The sequence below is a fragment of the Schistocerca gregaria genome, chromosome 1 (genome assembly GCF_023897955.1).
Source record: "Schistocerca gregaria isolate iqSchGreg1 chromosome 1, iqSchGreg1.2, whole genome shotgun sequence".
Lineage (NCBI taxonomy): Eukaryota > Metazoa > Arthropoda > Insecta > Orthoptera > Acrididae > Schistocerca > Schistocerca gregaria.
In genome coordinates, this window is record NC_064920.1 from 1,155,401,254 (window position 1) to 1,155,422,282 (window position 21,029).

Here is a 21,029-nt window from a genome sequence, read left to right on the forward strand (position 1 = left end):
GCCATCGACAATCGAAAGGCAACAATATTGACGCTACTGGACTTCAGCAAAGCTTTTGACACTGTTAACTTTGACATATTACTCAGAAAAATGCAACAGCTTAACTTCTCTGATAGTGCAATGAGATGGTTTGAAAGCTACTTAAAAGACAGACAGCAATGTGTTGTCTGCGCAAATGAAAAATCTTCCTGGAAACATGTTTCTTCGGGAGTGCCACAAGGATCAATCTTAGGACCACTTTTGTTTTCTTTATATGTCAACGATATTTCGTCGGTCTTGTCCTCCTGTAAACATCATTTCTATGCCGACGACCTCCAGCTCTACCTAAGCGTCAGACCTGAAGACGTAAACACTGCAATCGCTCTGATGAATGATGATCTGTCTTCAGTAGTGACATGGGCGAAAAACCTGGGGCTTAAATTAAATGCAAAAAAGACGCAAGTAATCTTAATAGCCCACCAGAAATTAATAAGTTCAGATTTCGGCGAACGGCTACCTCCTATTCTGCTCGAAGGTACTCCAATACCATATCAGAAAACAGTGAAGAACTTGGGTGTAACTTTGGACGAGCATCTCAACTGGGCGGAGAATACAGTCGCAGTGTGCCGAAAGACGTCTGCTTGTCTCTATGCTCTCAAAAAGTTTCGGAACATATTCCCACAGGACTTGAAACGCCAGCTCGTGCAAGCACTCGTTCTACCGAACCTCCACTATTGTGATGTGATTCAACAAGGCATGAGTAGTGAAAACAAAAGACGGCTAGAGCTAACCATGAATGCCTGTGTGCGTTACACCTGCAACATTCGCCGATATGATCATGTTAGTGCTTCATACTCCGAGCTAGGGTGGCTGCGGCCGGACAAACTGCGTGACTACCACACTCTATGTCTACTTCACCGACTCCTCGTCGCGCAAGCACCCCAGTACCTAGCTTCAGAGATTAAAAACCTGTCATGCCATCATAATCGAAACACGAGGTCACTCTTATCTGGTATCCTAACTGTGCCCACTCACAAAACAAAAACTTTTGCAAACTCCTTCTCAGTTGCCGCTGTCCGCCTCTGGAACAAACTGTCCCTTACCTTGAGGAAAATTCAATCTACTGTTGCTTTTAAGAAGAAGTTGAAGCATTTCCTACTATCATCCGCATAAAATTCTCCACAAAATTAATGTGCAAGGCCAATCCTCTCATCTGTCAAATAGCAAAGCTAGCGACTCCTATCTTGCTCCTGAGATGCCTTCCACTTCATCTATCTCTATTAGCCACACAGTCTTCTTTTCCATTATATTTTCCTTAATCATGTTTCATCATGTCTCTCTATTCTTCTCCTCCCTTCACCATGAGTCTCCCTCATACTCCCTGCTGCCAGCACTCCTACCTAAAATCTTTCTCTTCAATAATGTATTTTTCGAGGTGTACCTTTCTAATTGTTTATCTCACTTTTTGTATTAGATGTAGTTTAACATGCCTACTAAAACATATGACTGTAAAATAAGTAGAATGCCTGGTTAGATGTAAGAGAGGGCCTGATGGCTCTAATCTTGCCAGGTTAAGTAAATAAATAAATAAATAAATAAATACGTTTGAAAACTTTTGAAATTATGTGTAAATTTTTTGGAAGTCGCCAACTGTATGAACGTAGTCTACATACACTCCTGGAAATTGAAATAAGAACACCCTGAATTCATTGTCCCAGGAAGGGGGAACTTTATTGACACATTCCTGGGGTCAGATACATCACATGATCACACTGACAGAACCACAGGCACATAGACACAGGCAACAGAGCATGCACAATGTCGGCACTAGTACAGTGTATATCCACCTTTCGCAGCAATGCACGCTGCTATTCTCCCATGGAGACGATCGTAGAGGTGCTGGATGTAGTCCTGTGGAACGGCTTGCCATGCCATTTCCACCTGGCGCCTCAGTTGGACCAGCGTTCGTGCTGGACGTGCAGACCGCGTGAGACGACGCTTCATCCAGTCCCAAACATGCTCAATGGGGGACAGATCCGGAGATCTTGCTGGCCAGGGTAGTTGACTTACACCTTCTAGAGCACGTTGGGTGGCACGGGATACATGCGGACGTGCATTGTCCTGTTGGAACAGCAAGTTCCCTTGCCGGTCTAGGAATGGTAGAACGATGGGTTCGATGACGGATTGGATGTACCGTGCACTATTCAGTGTCCCCTCGACGATCACCAGAGGTGTACGGCCAGTGTAGGAGATCGCTCCCCACACCATGATGCCGGGTGTTGACCCTGTGTGCCTCGGTCGTATGCAGTCCTGATTGTGGCGCTCACCTGCACGGCGCCAAACACGCATACGACCATAATTGGCACCAAGGCAGAAGCGACTCTCATCGCTGAAGACGACACGTCTCCATTCGTCCCTCTAATCACGCCTGTCGCGTTACCACTGGAGGCGGGCTGCACGATGTCGGGGCGTGAGCGGAAGACGGCCTAACGGTGTGCAGGACCGTAGCCCAGCTTCATGGAGACGGTTGCGAATGGTCCTCGCCGATACCCCAGGAGCAACAGTGTCCCTAATTTGCTGGGAAGTGGCGGTGCGGTCCCCTACGGCACTGCGTAGGATCCTACGGTCTTGGCATGCATCCGTGCGTCGCTGCGGTCCAGTCCCAGGTCGACGGGCACGTGCACCTTCCGCCGACCACTGGCTACAACATCGATGTACCGTGGAGACCTCACGCCCCACGTGTTGAGCAATTCGGCGGTACGTCCAGCCGGCCTCCCGCATGCCCACTATACGCCCTCGCTCAAAGTCCGTCAACTGCACATACGGTTCACGTCCACGCTGTCGCGGCATGTCACCAGTGTTAAAGACTGCGATGGAGCTCCGTATGCCACGGCAAACTGGCTGACACTGACGGCGGCGGTGCACAAATGCTGCGCAGCTAGCGCCATTCGACGGCCAACACCGCGGTTCCTGGTGTGTCCGCTGTGCCGTGCGTGTGATCATTGCTTGTACAGCCCTCTCGCAGTGTCCGGAGCAAGTATGGTGGGTCTGACACACCGGTGTCAATGTGTTCTTTTTTCCATTTCCAGGAGTGTAGTTTGCGCGCTGTGACTTATGCTGCCTCAACTTTCTAACTTTAATGCTTGACTTACTGTGTTAAACATTTAATTTAAGACGATACCTCCCAATGAGCAGATTATGGCAGAATTTTAAATTAGCTCAATAATTAGATGAAGAATTGAAAATAAAATGTTTGTTGTCACTCGAAGCGGTTACATATTATCGAGACCCGGAGAAACAGAATTCACTGCGGGCGAATTTCGGCAAACTACTGAGGAAAGATGGAATGTATATGAACATTGCAATTCATACCTTGTCCATAATACAAGAGGGAACATAAGTTGATGGTGCCATAACAGTATGCACAATATTTTTAATGTAGCAGTTCTCAGAGTTGACAAATAAGGTCAGTCCAGCTGTCCAGTGAGCATACACGTTTACTTTTCTTGCAACAGTTGTCACAGTAAACATATAAGGTCATGTAAGCTTTCCACCAGCATAACTGGTTTATTTAGTTTGATACAATGATTAACGTAGATAAATGCTTATAAAAGAACACATACATGTGACAAAGCGTCCAGGCCACTTGTTTAAATAGATGATTTAATGAAAGAACCCTTGATCCTTTGAAATGTTCATAGAAAGCTTCTAGGACTTGTTTCGCCTGTTCTGCAAATCTTTGCCTGTGTGCTGCAGCGCAAGCAATTCACTCTCAACGCTTGCGAGTTGTAGATGGTTAAGAGCCGACGTGTTCACAGTGAAGGCAAATACTCACTGACGCGTCCCAGGCATAAATATTGCGCAGCAACATCTTGCCTTTCTTGGCCTCACACATTCAACAGTATATAGATGCAATATTATTGTCGTTTCATGCAGGCACAGACCAGTGGCTTAATAGAGTATTCGAATCACCAGGTCACATTTTTCATACAGCACAGACCAATGCCTTAATAGAATATTCGAAATACCAGGTCACATTCCCAAATGAAAATACGAATATGTAATCTGGTGAAACAATAAAAACTTGTTTGAAAAAGAAAATGTTCCAACGTTTAGGCTGCCATTTCAGTCGGTTTTCATCAAAGCAATAATAAAACATTACAGTTTATTAAAGACCATGTTTCAAGTCATCCAGGCGTTGCGATTCAGAGATTTATCATTTCCATATGAATGACTCTTTAGTTCCACTATGGCAGAAGTAACGTTTTTCACAGTGGAGTAACAGCACTCTCCATAAAATCAAACGACTGGAATTGGAACGAAAGGAAGTAACGACAGAGTAAATTCTGCAGGTTTCATGGTCGGCAGTCAGTGAGTCCGCAGACGAAATTTCCGGTCTGGCGCTATCGCGTAATTGCTTGCGAAATACATATCCAGCGACAGAGAAGCAAGTACCAAAGTCTCTCTCATGTGTGGTATCGCCAAAATAAAGTATGGTCTGAAGAGGCACAAATTACCTACAAGTGATTGGCGTGATGTTTTCATAGATTTTTGAGAATTTAATAACTTTTAAGAACTCACAAAACCGCTATTACCCTTTCTCTCTATTGTGAAGAGATGTAACACGTTTATGTTGCGCGAGGTGTGGAGGAATAACGTACAGAATGACAACTTCATACATTTACTAACCAAAAACAAACGTGTGATAAATAAAATAATTTTGGAATGTTTCTGGCCAGTAACCAGACAAAGTTTTACAATTAAACAAATTAGTTAATTAATGTTTATAAAAAGGAAATAATAAAATGATTTTAAGAATTATCTAGATTTGACAGTTAAAAAATACTATTAGTTAATAAATTCATTCTAAAGAAACCACGTTCATTTACCCAACGAAAGCAATGCAGGAACTCTACAATATCTTACTACAAAAATAGCGCTGAGAATTACTTAGATGGAGTGAGTCCTTAGGACACCAGATTCACTGCATAATTTTCGCATGGCCATCATAATAGATAACATGCGACAATAACGCTGGTAATCTAAAAAATAAAAGAAATTAGTATTCATCAAACAACCAGTATAATCGCAATCATACCAAACAGTAACTGCCCATTACATTCCGTCCGACAGCACAAAGACAATAGGTACACTAATCCAATGGACATGAAAATTTCCCCTCTCAAATTACAGCGATAAAGATTCAATAATTTCTTCATCATTATTATTATGTACCAATATGATACCACCTCACACCAGGCAAGTTAAATTTTTAATAAACCAGAGAATAAAACAACTGACAATCGTAACGCATGAAGTTACTGCCGATCGGAATCACATTTATCTTCTACAACATCTCGGCACCCGATAAAAGGAAATCACTTTATTCAAACAGTAACGACTGCAAAATACCTTTTAGAATACTATTCTCAATGAATGCACTAAACATCACGGTTAAACTCATGTACAATTAGATTAATGTCTTATAAGACTAGACAAGTTGAACATTAACGCCAACAACATACACTGAGAAGGTGTTCTTAAATACAACCCCATTGTCTAACTACACGAATAAATGTCAACGTCAAAACGAAGGGGCTGCCAGTGAACACAGTATCAATAACTTGTTTAACTGAAAGATGGAACTCGCCAAGAAAGTTCGAATGCAGTTACTTAAGTCACGAAATGGAGAAGACAGCACGCAAGTACTGGGTAAATTAGGCGCTTTAAATTGAGAAGAAACGTTGAAAGTTAACCATGTGGGGCTGTTATAAATGATTGAGAATGTATGCAAAAGGCCGGCCGGAGTGGCCGTGCGGTTCTAGGCGCTACAGTCTGGAGCCGAGCGACCGCTACGGTCGCAGGTTCGAATCCTGCCTCGGGCATGGATGTGTGTGATGTCCCTAGGTTAATTAGGTTTAAGTAGTTATAAGGCGACTGATGACCTCAGAAGTTAAGTCGCATAGTGCTCAGAGCCATTTGAATCATTTGTATGCAAAATTTAGTTTAATAACAACATTTATATTCCCAAAACAAAGACAGTCATAAATTATGCTAAACCATTTGTTGACTGAATAGCGTTAACTAACAATTGGCTTACGAGTACAATGGACAATGATCCTGGGTGGCAGAAGTGAGTCAAGTATTCTGGCCCTAAAATGTGGATAACGCAATCTGACCCTGAGCAGACTGTGATTGATCAGATCTACCGTGGGTTCACTACATAGGGGAAGCTGAGAGCAAGTGGCTCTTGAGATCGCAATTTACTGTCTATCAGAGCCCTGAAATAATGGTAGATTCCAGTGTGTGACACACCCGTTCGCTGTTCGTGCCAAGGACCAATTTGGCTGACTACGACAGAGCGCACAAGAATACCAAACGTCATGACTGGTAAACCAAACACGAATAAGTGTTTCCTCGGCGAACAAGTAGTCCGAGACGTTTGAAGTCACACTGTAGGTAGTGAGAACTTCACCACACGCTCTCCAGTCTAACTACTCGCAAGTGAAGTCAGTCTCAGGACAGGTCCCAATCACAAACCACACATGCCAGAGCTTCGAAGTCCCCTGCCAGACCAAAGTCCAGCACCCGAGTGCTTTGCACCTCTCCAGAAAAAAAAAATCCGTTTTCCCACAAAGGCTTTCATTCTGTCTTGAGCTAATCATAGGGCTCTAGAAGCGCTAAATCTCCCCTCCCAAACGACAGCACAAACTCCTGTCAAACCAGGGCAAGAGTTACGAAACCTGGATTTCTGGAAAAAAAAGAAACCACCAATTACTGACTTTTTTTAAGTTTCCGCAGAGAGGAAAGACGTTTTTCTCCGAAGTCACATCGCTTCCGAAGGTAACAAGAGAACAGATACAGTCTTAAAGACCTTTATCTAAATCGCCTGTGCCTTGGAGCTTGTTAGTCCTAGTTAAGGGGTGTAATAAAGATTCTGTCCCTAAACATTTCTCAGATGCCGTCTGCGGCTCGTGACCTTGCACTAACGTTCGCGCTTCCCGTGCACAGGGTCCCGGGTTCGATTCCCGGTGGGGTCACTGATTTTCTCTGCCTCGAGATGACTGGGTGTTGTCTGTCTTTCATCATTTCACCATCATCATTGACTAGCAAGTCGCCGAAGTGGCATCAACTAAAAAGGACTTGCAATTTCGGCGGGGTCTCCCAGCCAACAATGCCGTACGATCATTTCACTTCATTCTCAGATGCCAGAGATTCATATACAAGCGATGCTGCCGATGGAAGTAGGTCACAGGCCAGTTTGCAGTACTGGCGAAAACGAAATTTTTTTTTATGTGTAGCTCTGCACACAATGCCCAGTTTACTCCACTGTGTAGACTTGTTCCTTCAGTCGATCGCCCCCCAGCCAACGCTTTGGCTGACGCCAATGCAGGTATTGTGGCGTTGTACTGCTGGAGACCTGTGTCGATGAGGGGCTGCTCTGTCTGCCCTGTACGGCTGTGGGCCTGTCCGACAAGATTTACTGAGATATGGGCACGCTGTCAATTGTTTACAACTCTCAACATGCCGTTTCTACGAGCTAAGAACCATAAAAATAACTCATACTTTTGGCGCCTTTCCAGGCTCCATCGACGTCTGCTCAGTCGATTAACTTTCTAGAGTCTCGCCCAAGGTGCGTCAGGTTGTAATAAAATCTTTAATAATTTTCTCATATGCAGAAACTAGGTGAGAGTAACTTGTCCTCTCTCAACATTGTGATACATTTAATGTTCTTCGTACTGCCTTGGCTCTATAAGGAAAGAGCTCTCCTTAAGGAAGTTTAGCTGTCCTATTCTGACACCAGTGCTGCTCAACTACCAAATTCTGGTACTGCATGCAGGGCCGAGCATCAACACAGCACACTTAAGCAGTCTTAGCTAACCTACGCCCACATTAAAGGTGTTGTCAGCACATACTGCCATTTCCCTGCACACTTCCGACCCTGCTACGGCATCGGTCTACCGGTGGGGAAATTGCCACGGGGCAAAGCCTTCCGTCGTAGCTCGAATGTGCCTATGTTCGGCACAGTAGTAATGGTAAAGAGGACCCTTAGTTTATATCAACAAAAATAATATCGATACCATATTACAATGCTTGTGTTATTCTGAATTACGATGAAAAGGAACAGGCACTGTGGCGACTACAGCCGTTATGAAATTCATTAAATGTATTGGCAGTTGAGAATATGTACAACCATCAGCTGTATAATGGAATGCCGAAATTGTAAATTTGTGCCAGACCCGGACTCGAACCCAGATTTTCTACTTATCGCGAGTGGTCGCCATACCATGAAGCTATCCAAGAAGGACTTAGACTCAAACTTCCATATGTGGTTGACGACATAGGGAAGTTTGGCTCTCGCCGTCAGACCTGTTCGGATAGCCAAATGAGTAGCCAGCACGGTAGCTCAGCGTGTTCGGTCAGAGGTTTATCTACCCTCTTTAATAAAAAAATTGAGTAAACGTATCATCGATGAACTTTAACAGGTGTCATGGGACGTCGGCCTCCGACGAATGCAACGAGAAAATGAGATTAAAAGAAAAGAAAATGGTAAGCCGACCATACGCGGTAGGCCTTAAATCCGGGTTCGAGTCCTCGTCCACCACAAATTTTCGTTGCCGTCATTCCATTAACTAGCTGATGGTTGTGCATATTCGCAACTGTGAGTAAATTTCATGTCAGACTAGTATCAGTCGCTATTAACTTAATTGACGAAGGCCTCACGTGAGACGTGGTCTTTCTTTCCACGACACCTTGCAGTTTGAAGCCTCGGCGAGCCCGAGGGGACGTAGCAGGGCGCCATTCTTTTGAGGCATTACAGAGGAAGCTTTTAGGCATCTTCAAGCCAAATTACAAACTGATACCGCGCAATGGGAAACAATTACGAGGCTAAATTTTTTGCGCAGTGTAGAAGAATTTGATAGTGCTCTATTACAACTTCTTTAGCACTTTTAAGAATCACCGCCAGGAATGTACACAATTTTCTGGATCCTTCCCGGTCACGCTGACAAAGTTTTATGAATTTATTTGTAAAAGTATAGACAGTGCAATTTAAAATGTCTTGTGGTGTCTCTCTTTCTCGAAGTCGGCCCGTTTGACGTCCTACCCCCCTTAACTAATCTAAGGACATCACACACGTCCATGCCCGAGGCAGGATTCGAATCTGCGACCGTAGCAGCAGCGCGATTCCAGACTGAAGAGGAAGATATCAGTTAGATTACATCATGGTCATGCAGACATTCCGAAATCAAACACTGATTCGTAAGGTGTACCTAGGGGCTGATATAGACTGAGATCACAAGAGAAGGCTGAAGTTTAAAAGATTAATCAGGAAGAATCAAAACGCAATGAAGTGGGATATTGAGGTACCAAGGATTTAAAAGGCACGATTGAAGTTCTCTGAGGCTACAGCTACTGCGACAGTGAATAGTTCAGTAGATAGTTCAGTCCTATAAACGCGAATTACAGGAGTTGGAGGGAAAAACCTAGGTTCAAGGAAGGTAACTGCGAAGAAACCCTGAGCCACGGAAGAAATACTTCCATTTCGTCGACGAAATAGGAAGTACAAAAATGTCCCGGAAATTCAGGAACACAGAAATGAATGCGAAGTGCAGAAACGCTATGGCGAACTGGCTACATGACAAAATCGAAAAGTAATGATTGTCAGAATAACTCCCTCAGCGCACTGGAAAGCAAGAGAACCTTCGGTGAAACTAAAAGCAAGTGCAGTAACATGCCACTGTTAAATGCTGAGGGGAGAACGGGTTGGTAGAGAGAGTGTGCTGAGGGCCTCGATGAGAGGCGAACTCATCTGACGACGTGATAAACGAAGAAGCAAGAGTCGATAGGGAAGAGAAAAGGGATCTAGAATTAGAATCGAAATTTAGAACAGCTACAGAAGACCTAAGATCAAATCAAGTTGAAGGGATTGATAACATTCCATCAGAATTTCTAAACTCACTGGAGGAAGTAGCAAAACAAAAAAAAAAAAAAAAGAAGTTACTGGTGTGCAGAATGTATGAGTCTGGCGACGTACCATCTACATTTCAGGAAAACATCATCCACGCAGTTCCCAAGTTGCAAGAGCCCACAATTATTGCGAGAATTATCACACAATAAGCTTCACAGCTCATGAATCCAAGTTGCTGACAAGAATAATGTACAAAAGAATGAAAAAGGAAATTGTATTAGATGACGACCAGTTTGACTTCAGGAAAGGTAAAGGTAGAAGGAAGGCTATTCTGACGTGTTTGATAAAGGAAGCAAGACTAAAGAAAACTCAAGGCATGCTCATAGGATTTGTCGACCTGGAAAAAGCCTTCGACGTTGTAAAATGTTGCACGTTGTTCGAAATTCTGAGAAAAATAGGGGTAAGCTACGGGGAGAGATGGGTAATATACAATACGTACAAGAGCCAAGAGGGAATAGCAGAGTGGACGACCAAGAATCAAGCGCTTTGATAAAAATGGGTGCAAGACAGGGAATTAGTCTTTCGCCCCTGCTGTTGAATCTGTAGATCGAAGGAACAATGATAGAGGTAAAAGAAAAGTTCAGGAGAGGAATTAAAATTCAGGAAGAAAGGATGTCAATGATACAATTCGCTGATGACAGTGCTATCCTGGGTGAAAGTGAAGAAGAGTTGCATGATCTGCTGAATGGAGTGAACAATATAATGATGACAAAATATGGACTGAGAGTAAATCGGAGTAAGACGAAAGTAATGAGAAGTAGCAGAAATGAGAACAGTGAGGAACTTAACATCAGTATTGATGGTCACGAAGATTTTTATACCCTGCATGTTTTTCAAATCCAGATGTTGGAGTAGGTCTTTATGACTGTGGTGAGGGCACCACGTGAGCTTTGTACCGATAAAGTTATTGTTCTGTGTGAAATCTTTGTGTTCCTGGAATCTAATAATAATTGCAAAGAGAGAGCGTATGTTATGTTTATATTTACGTTTCGTCCCCTCTTCAGTTTAATTAAATGAGTATTTACAAGTTAATTTTTGCAAAGAAGAAAACAACAAGCAGCAACTATTAACAACGGTGTTTATGTACGTGGCTAGCGGCGTCAGCGGTTTCTAAACGAAAGGCTCATCTCCAGACGCTTGATCGCGTCTGGATACGCATTTATTGATGATTGCATTGGTATGTGTATACAGACGTGAACAGTCATTTGAAGATGAACCTCTCGGTTACAAACCGCTAACGCCACTATTTGTCTGCATAAATAGGGCTGTATACTGTTTTCTTTTTTGCAAGCACCAGCCTGCATTTTTTACACAGCCATGATCTTAAAATAGTTTTCAACAACGTAGAAATGACATATATTTATTTGTTGGCGACGCTTAGCAGCCCTAAATTCTTGCACCAAGCCCTCGAGCAGAAGTAATGAAAGAAATGACCCCACACTCTTATTACAATCAATAGTTCAAACTGAGTCTGTTCTCATATGGATTACTTAGACAGCAAAGAATTCTTTCACTTTTTTAAAGTCCTTTCCAATCACGAAAGTAAGCTTGCCTCGAGAACTTCAGGGCAGAAGCTGCTTCGCCACCCTGATAATGCGTTGTTTGATAACATTACATTCCCGGTTCACAACAACCAAATTCTACAGATTCAGGACTGAATTCTAGATTGTGGAATATATATTACTGATTAAGTTAAATCTGGATGCTTCTTAAGCGATCCAAACTTAGATTCAATAATGGGAAAGATAATCAGTTTTACGAAGTATGCTAAAGGTCTCTCTTGCACGAGAAACTTGTCATTCAGCATTAGGATGTAATCCAGGCGTCGTCTCTTCAAACCATGTTCTCCAGCCTCATTTCGAAATTATATTTGTTTAACTGTGTGACTGTTTTACGGCGTCTGTCAAAAAGTGCACCGTAATGGCATACCATAATTTAGATTAACTGCCCAGATTTCCACTTGTAGCAATTTGGTGGACTGTTTGAATCTCAGAAAGAATCCAATAGTGCTACAAGACTGCTTCAACGGACTACACCAGCCAGGAAACTGTGGTATCACGTTTCGATATCACCCCGTAGGCGTCGTTACCTTGATACTGGAATTACAGGTTTCCGTTCGACGCTGATAGCAGCTGTGGAGAATCGGGCAGACCCAATGGTGCGCGCCCATTAAGCCACACCTCCAACGGCTCTGTACCACAAGCGCCCTCAGATGCCGCAATATAGGACGACCGGCGCCACACGGTCAGCCAACTCGCGCTTGGAGGCACTACGATACATCACACTCGTTCGTGCTCCTTTCTTGTGACATCGGTAGCTGGACTCTCTTTCTTGTTGCATCATTCGTAATGAGTCTTCGTACATCCTGAGAAATACAAGCCAAGTAAATTTCCTGTTTGCTGGCTTACGTCTTCACTAATTATTTCTACTCCTGTCCATTTTTCCAGCTACAACTGTTGCTGCACCATTCTGTAGCCCACCTCTCCTTACCATCGTATGTGATGTCATACACAATAAAAACTACACGTAACAGGTAGGTAGGAGTTCTAATTGTCGATTTACTAGCCAGCCGCTGTGGCCCAGCGGTTATAGGCGCTTCAGTCCGGAACTGCGCTGCTGCTACGGTCGCTCGTTAGGATCCTGCCTCGGGCATGGATGTGTGTGATGTCCTTAGTTAGGTTTAAGTAGTTCTAAGTTCTAGGGGACTGATGACCTCAGGTAAGTCCCATAGTGCTTAGAGCCATTTATTTGTCGATTTACTAAGTTGTTCCTGGAAAATATTAATTTCTAATGGGAAATAACGACAGGTTCTACTATATATTATCTATACCACTTTCTACGGACACATCGTGAATCTGAGGAACTTTTAAGGTGATTTAGTACCACAGGGGGATCCTGCAATCCACTATCTTTTTCACTTAAAACAGTTGTGGGCTGATTTACCTCAGAGTACAATGACCTTGACACCGTAGCCAGACAAATCAGTGTATGCATCCGGGCTAGAGAGTGCACAATATCACAGTGACAAGTAAATTCATAGTGCCAAGTTCTGTGTATATTTGACCGGATTTTGGCCGGCCGGAGTGGCCGAGAGGTGCTAGGCGCTACAGTCTGGAACCGCGCGACCGCTACGTTCGCAGGTTCGAATGTGTGTGATGTCCTTAGGTTAGTTAGGTTTAAGTAATTCTAAGTTCTAGGGGACTGATGAACTCAGAAGTTATGTCTCATAGTGCTCAGAGCCATTTGACTCGATTTTGTAACCACTAAAATAACATCACTTATCATCTCAATCCGTGAAATATCATTTCGTTTCCTCCTCCTCCTCTTCTAAGTTCTTCACTTTTTTTCAGGTATTACAATATTATAGAGTTTGTGGGATAAGTAAACCCTAGTCATTAGCTCAATGTACAGATTTATAGTACTAATTGTCAAAGTCGAAGGGTATTACAAAACTGTCGATGGTGTATAGTACAAAGTTAAATTGACATCTGACATTGTCTTTAAGATGTTTCACATTTTTTAAAGTAGTATATTCGTTATCACCAGAAACCTGGGTTGATCATAGCTACAGTATCGTGTACTCGACTGTCTTTTATAAAACTAATGCTGAGTCCAATTTCAGTCAAAGATTACAAGTCTACAAAAACTATGGACTTGACAATAGATATTGTATCGGAACATTATATCGAATTAGTTCTTCCGAAAAAAAAGGAGACTTACGAAAAGAACTTCACAACGTTTACAATTCGTAAACGCATGTAACAGCTCCAAAAATGAGAGACAGGTTGAAAGACAAAACAGCCTTTTCACAACGAAAGAAGATCAAGACTCTACGTCCCAGAGACGAGGAAGTGAATAGTGCGGACGATTCGACTGAATTTATCTGACGTGCTGCACAGACTGCTAACACGAGGTAACGGTTTTGGCTGCAAATCTCTGCTCGTATTTGGCACGTGTTTGACCGCGTTCTCCACGAGAGCTCTCTTCAGGCGTCTGGCTCTTCATCTCACTTACAGCTCGCTTATGGAGAGGAATTATTTCGGTCTGTTAGATGTGGGCGCCACACGGCTACACATCAGAGCACCACTAAGCGCCATGTTGTGTCTCACGCTGTTCCGAGAATTCCCTGCTGCCACAGTACCGCTGCGGTGCATAACAAAGTGCTCGTTCCATTTAACAAGATGTGCACCGCACTGAGATGGAAACTTGCTCGGCATACTCGACGGATTTCATTGACACGTGCACACTCGCATTGAGGAAATCCGACGATTGCCGTGAGAAGCGTTAAGTCCGTTGAACATTATACAAACAAAGAACCGTGGTCTTTGCACTTTATGGCTTTGTCTTTCTATGTTTCACTAAAACTACAGTTATGAAAGTTTTCATTGTAACAGTAATACCCAAAAATTTTTAAATTATGTGAAATTTAGTTTCTGTGAGAAAGTGAAAGGCGTAAAATTTTGTCACTTCTCTACACTGGCCACCATGAACCAGACAGCAGTTACAACACGAAGAATTCCAAAGAATGCCAGAAGTAGTATCATGAAGTTCCAGACGAGTGCATGTGTGTGTATGTATGTGTATGCAGTGTAGTCCCGAAGTGAAGAGGAACTGGTTGCTATTGTCATAGTTAGCTGCCTAATTGTACAACAAAGATTGAGGATACGTGAGAAAGTGCACCGTAATGCGTAGATTGACACCGGCAATCATCACTTTGAAAAACTGACATGAACCTGGATATGTGTTATACTTTATAAGCTGCTCGTGTCAGTCATTACGTTCTTTATGCCTTAGGTACTACGACCTGTAGCGTATTTCAGATTTGGTATTTCCGGCTTCTCTTTGGCCTGCTAACCCTCTAGGCGATATGCGATATGCGAAACTATTTACTAACGTGCCACTTTATCTGAGAGAGACATATTCGGAGATACAAGTGACAAATGCACACCAGATGCTAGTTTTATATGAAGGTTGTAGGTGGTACTCAGCTTTCTTGTCTAGAACTTCTAAGTGCTCTGATAGGTCATGAAGTATGCCCAACAAATACCGTAGTTTCAAGGTTAGCTGAATGCAGACAAACAGAAAAGTTTGTACTTATCTTCCGTTGGGTCGCTGTTCTTCAATTGAAGAACTGCTTTGCGTATCTCCCATTTTGGGTTCGTGTAGATTTTTGTTTTAATGTCCTCTGTCGTCTCTTTAATAAATAATTACGCCGTTGTCCATGGTAAAAGCGTCGTTTGTTCACTGTTAGGTTAAATACCTGCTCAGTGTATACATAACACTACCTTAATCGGTGTTCCGCAATATTTTGGGCACTACATAAACAAATCTGCACCCTACAGAATACACTTAAAAAAAGTTCGTTTGACAAAGTCACAGTGTTAACAGATTTCCTACAATATAATATTGCTATGCCTGTGTTGTTAAGAAGCACAAGCACTCCATCTTCAGGCCACAAGTGGTCCATCTGGACCATCCGACCGCCGTGTCATCCTCAGGTGAGGATGCGGACAGGAGGGGCGCACGGTCAGCACACCGCTTTCCCGGTCGTTGTGACGGATTTCATTGACCGGAGCCGCTACTATTCGGTCAAGTAGCTCCTGAATTGGCATCACGAGGCTGAGGGAACCCCGAAAAATGGCAACAGCGCATGACGGCCCGGATGGTCACCCATCCAAGTTCCGGCCACGCCCGACAGCGCTTAACTTCAGTGATCTCACGGGAACCAGCGTATCCACTGCGGCAAGGCCGTTGCCCGTTGTTGAGAAGAGTGATGTAATATTCCATTGACCATGTATGCATGTGAAAAGATATATTGAATCGCTATTCTTTACAACATAGGCATTGCTATTTTCTATACAACGCCTTCATTGTTGATATCAGCTGATACTATTTTCTCTAGTGCTGTATTAAATGGCATACATGAAAGTGCATCAGTCCACAATTTGTCTTAAAGACTGGTGTTAAATTTCCTCGTATGCGTATTTTACATACTATTTTTTCCGTAGTCAGATTTACGACATGTATTAACTGTTGCGGCATGCCGAGTTATTTCTTGACTTTAACAAGCTTCTTTCTTTTTATGATGGCTTTTTTTAAGGTCTTCTGACTGGTGTGATGCGACCCGCTACGAGTTGCCCACCTGTACTAACCCCTTCATATCAGTGTAGCATTTGCACGCTATATCCTCAATAATTTGTTATATGTATTCCAATTTGTCTTCCCCTATGCTTTGTACCCTCTGTGATGCCCTCTAGCACCATGTAGGTTATTCCCTGATATCTTAACACATCTGTCATCCTGTTCCTTCTTCTTGTCAGTGTTTCCATATTCTTCTTTCTTCGCCGATTCTGCGGAGAACGTCCTCGTTGCACAGTGCACCTAATTTTGGACATTCTTCTGTAACACCATAACTCAGACGCCTCGATTCTTCTCTGTTCTAGTTTTCCCAGTGTCCATGATTCACTGCAATGCAAAACTGTGCTCCCAACGCTCTTTCTCAGAAATTCCTTCCTCAAATGAACGCCACTTTTTGATACGAGTAAACTTGTCCTGGCCAGGAATGGCCCCTTGGTCTGTTCTCCTTGCTTCGTTCGTCATGGTTATTTTGCTTTCAGGGTTACAGAATTCCTTAACTTGGGTAAGCTTTACGATCACCAGTTTTGATGTTAAGCTTCTCATTACTTCCTTCTTTCTTCCATCTACTCTCAGTACATATTCCGTACTCATTAGACTGTTCGCTCTATTCAACACATCCTGTAGTACTTCTTTTTTATGGTGTAATATGCTGCTTTAAAAGCGACGCATTTGTGTCTTTCGATACTGTATTTACTTGTTTTTTTTCGATATTGGCCTCAGAATAGATATTTGACGATAAGTGATTTGCCATATAAGCCTGTTGATACCTGCTGACCGTCTTTTCTGCTGAAAATTCCATACAGGTAGAATGCAGGGAAAAGAATATTTTATTTTCAGTGCTCAGTAATGTAATTCCTCTGTAGTTTATATATTCCATGATGTCTCATTCTTCTCTATGGCACATATTATTCTCATTTTCCAATCAACTGAGATGAGTTTTTGCATCCACATATCTGAGATCTCAGACCAAAAGCTTTAACAGACGTGAACACAAGGCGTGAAAATGTTTAGTGTACTAAAAAAGTGAATATTAATACCCTACCAAGAATGTCTTATTTCAGCATTCCTGTTTTAAGATCTTCTACCACTTTTTCTCTCTTAGGGCTAATAGAGACCACATCAGGTAAATAAGGCATTTCTGGCAGTTCTTTTTGACATCCTAAATGCGTTTCCTTCTTCGTCTGGTCGCCTGCTTTCCGTTCAGCCTCTGCTTCAGTTCATCGTAGAACCCTGAAAGTGGGCGATCAGTGATTTGTGCTTTGTATTGTTTGATAAGTCCAGCTGGTTCAATCCAGTACACTCGAGCTGCTTTCTTACTTCCGTGAGCTATTTATCGGAAACTTTATGTCTCTTGTTCAGTGGATTAAAAATCTGTTTCGTTAGTAGGGTTGCATTAATCATGGACAAATGTCGGAAGAATTTTAGATTCAACCGTTGGCACTGCACTGTCTTTCACTCAAACTTCTCGCCTTCTCGTACTCCAGCCTTCCCTGTCATTCATAGGCATTCACTTGCGTACAACATCATGTCTTCATCACTGTGTTAAGAGTTCTGGAGTTAAGCATTTATTGAGATAGCCTTTGCCTCGTATAGAACATACGTCCTACAAAGCCAGCGGTCATTTTCGTTTCACTGCTGTCAGTGGGTTCTTTTTCTCCAGTTGTCATCTGTATTGTTTCGTCAAGGTATCATGAACTGTCAATTTTTTATATTTTGCCTTTATCTGTTGTCAGATAATGAGGCGCTGTTCGAATGTTGTTAATGTACTTCGTTTTCCCGGCAGAAATCTGTGGGTAAGTTTTTTTTCTGCTTCTTACTTCAACTTGTTTATCTGTTCCGCAGCTGTATTTGGTCCCAATGTGTTTGGGATACATTTATACTACAAGTGCTGGACTGAATGCTGACATAATTTCTAATAAGTACCCTTTTCCCAGATCAAACGATATTTCTTATTCCTATTTTAACTGCTCGTACATTCAGTGTTTGGCGGATGCTAAAATCCATAATCATTTATTAAATTTGTTGCCACTGTAGAATTGTCCAAAGAGAAATGATAATTTCCACATCGAGCGAATTTTTATCGACATTATTTCACGCGTTGCGGCAGGAATATGCCAGTAAGCTGCGTAATATTATTACATTTAAAAAAAGAAAAAAAAACAGCCTTGACTGGGAGTTTTGAATAGCGGATTGCATTAATGCCGTCGCTCGCACCTGCGGCGTCCAACGTTCAGAGCGCTTATTAAATGGAAGTATCTCTACCGTGAAAATTCCACACATTATTTTTGCGAAAAAACTGATTAATTGTAACGTGATTTGTGGCGTGTCGTTCTGTAATTTGTTTCCTCGCTGCCAACAGGAAACCTGTAAAGCGAGATTTCTGCTGCGGTGTAGAACTTCTGAATATGGATGAAATGTTTGTGTGCAGACAAAACCACTGGCGTGAGTTACAGGTACAACGGCTATGTCTACTCTAAAAAAATCAGGCTAAAATTAAAGCCCTAGATATGCTTTTAGTTGGCGCTGATGTGACGTTCTGAGAAAAATTATTTCGGTGTTTAATTTTATGGAATAAAAAGAGTTTTCATAAGGTAATGGAGTATTTTGGAACTAAATTTTTACTTATTTTGAAATGAAAGAACGTAGGTAGGCACTCGTCAGCAATTAAGATCTGCCTGTGATTAAACCATTTTTTTTTTTTTTGTGAAACAGTATAAACGTACCTAAATACGAGGAGCGTCCAGTAAGCAATGCAACACTTTTTTCTCGACCGATTTCGGTTGGAAAAGTGTGGAATTTTTCGTGTGACATCGTGGAAAATATCCTCTTCAGACGATTCCAAAAGGTGTCGTAGCTTTTGTAGGCAGAGTACTATCACTAAATTTCTTTTGGCCAAAAACCAGAGCATCGCAGATATTCATGGGCGCTTGGAGAATGTTTATAGAGACCTGGAGGTGAACAAAATCACGGCGAGTCGTTGGGCGGGGCGCCTGTCATCATAGCAGTAAAGTCGCTCAAATCTGTCCAATCTCCCGCGTGCCGGCCGGCCGCACACAGTTGACTCCTGCAATGCTGGATCGTGCGGACACTATTGTTCGAGGCGATCGACGGATCCCAATCTTGCTTGCTGCACATCTGAATGTCTCTGTTGGTAGTTCTAGAACGCTCTTCTACCAGCTGGGGTACTCAAAGGTGTTGCCCGCTGGATTCCACGCCGCCCAAAAGAAGACCATAAAGAGCAACGATGGACCATTTGTGCCGAATAGCTTGCACGTTACGAGGCAGTTTTTTGATGAACATCTTCGTATCAATCTATTCGAACCGGAAACAAAACGACAATCTATGGAGGGCCGCCACACCACTTCTCCTCCGAATAAAAATTTCAAATCCGCGCTCTCAGCAGGTAAAGTCATGGAGACCCTCTTCTGGAGCCGTGAAGGGGTTATTTTGTTTGATGTTCTCCTTATTCTGCAACTATCAACTCTGAAGTGTTTTCTGCTACCCACGTTGACCCGGACGTTGCCCAGTAGAGGGGTACCACGCGGGAATACAGGCCCTCCCGGAAAGATGGTGAAACCAAAATAATGGGAAATAATATGTTTTATTGCAATCATGAATAAAACCAATCTGATTTAGGACAAAATATGTTGCATTACTTACTGAAATCCCCTCTTACGTGTTAAGAGAATGAACTGATAAAGCGAGCATGAAATTCTGTTCTCATTCCCAATGTGGATGTGAAAAACCGCCTAATAACCACATCCAGGCTGGCCGGCACACGGGCAGGTGTCGTTAATCCGCCGGGCGGATTCGAACTGGGGCCGGTGCGCCTGCCCGAGTCCAGGAAGCAGCGTGTTAGCGCTCTCGGCTACCCTGGCGGGTCATCTTGCAGTCGAAATCTCTCGTTGGCTAAATCTTTATAGCACCTTTATTCTGAATGCTTTAGTGCTGACTGTACCGGTAGCACAATGTATTTGACTTTCTGGCACGCCAGTTTCTGTCCAATATTATTTTTGTGACAGATTTCTTGGCAGACTGTCTGCCTTTGAATACTGCATGCGACGCATACATTGATCCGCCAGAACATTATGACCGCCGATCTACTACCGATATGCACCCATCCGGGCGGTAGCTGCGTCACTTGGCGAGAAATGACTGCGAGTCAGACACACGGACGGCGCATGTGGTATCACTGAGCTTGTTGTCCTTGTTTAGAATGGGGAAGGCGCGCGCTCTGTCTGAATTTGACCAAAGGTAGATTGTGATGTCCCGCAGGCTCGGCACGAGCATTTTGGAAACATCACCACTTTTCAGGTATTGAGGAGTGCTGTGGTGTCTTCAACACACGGCAAAACCAATGTGAAACCACGACCAGACGTCGGGGTTGGTTGGCAACCCCTCATTACAGATATCGGACGTCGTAGGTTGGGCAGAGTCGTAAAGTAGGATAGGTGGCGAAATGTGGCGGAACTAACATCAGTCATTAATGCTGGGCAGAGTACAACAGTGTCTGGACACGCACTGCACAGGACACTCCTAACGATGGGCCTCCACATATTATGACCCATGTATGTGAGAACGTTAACACCACGAAATCAGCAACTACGACTGAAAAAGGGCACGTGACCATCGGCACTGAACTTCGGAGCAATGACAGAGTGTTACAACGTGTGATGAATCCCGATACCTTCTTCATCGTGTGGATGGGAGGACGTGAATTCGTCGCCTTCCAGGCCAACAGCTCCTTTGACAACTGTACTACGCGACGGAGACAAGCTGGCGGCGGCTCCATTGAGTACTGGAGAACGTTCACATGGGCATCAGTGGGTACAGTGGAGCTCGTGCAAGGCACAGTGACGTGGAGTCAGTATTGTACACTGGTTGCAGACCACGTACACCCCTTCAAGACCATCATGTTTTCCGAAGGCGGTTGCATTTTTCA

The 21,029-nt window shown here is 43.2% G+C and overlaps 1 pseudogene; it reads right to left on the reverse strand.

Annotated features, from left to right (window-relative positions):
* Positions 1–15,587: 15,587 nt before the first annotated feature.
* LOC126291114 (5S ribosomal RNA) lies at positions 15,588–15,705 on the reverse strand (annotated as a pseudogene).
* Positions 15,706–21,029: the final 5,324 nt, after the last annotated feature.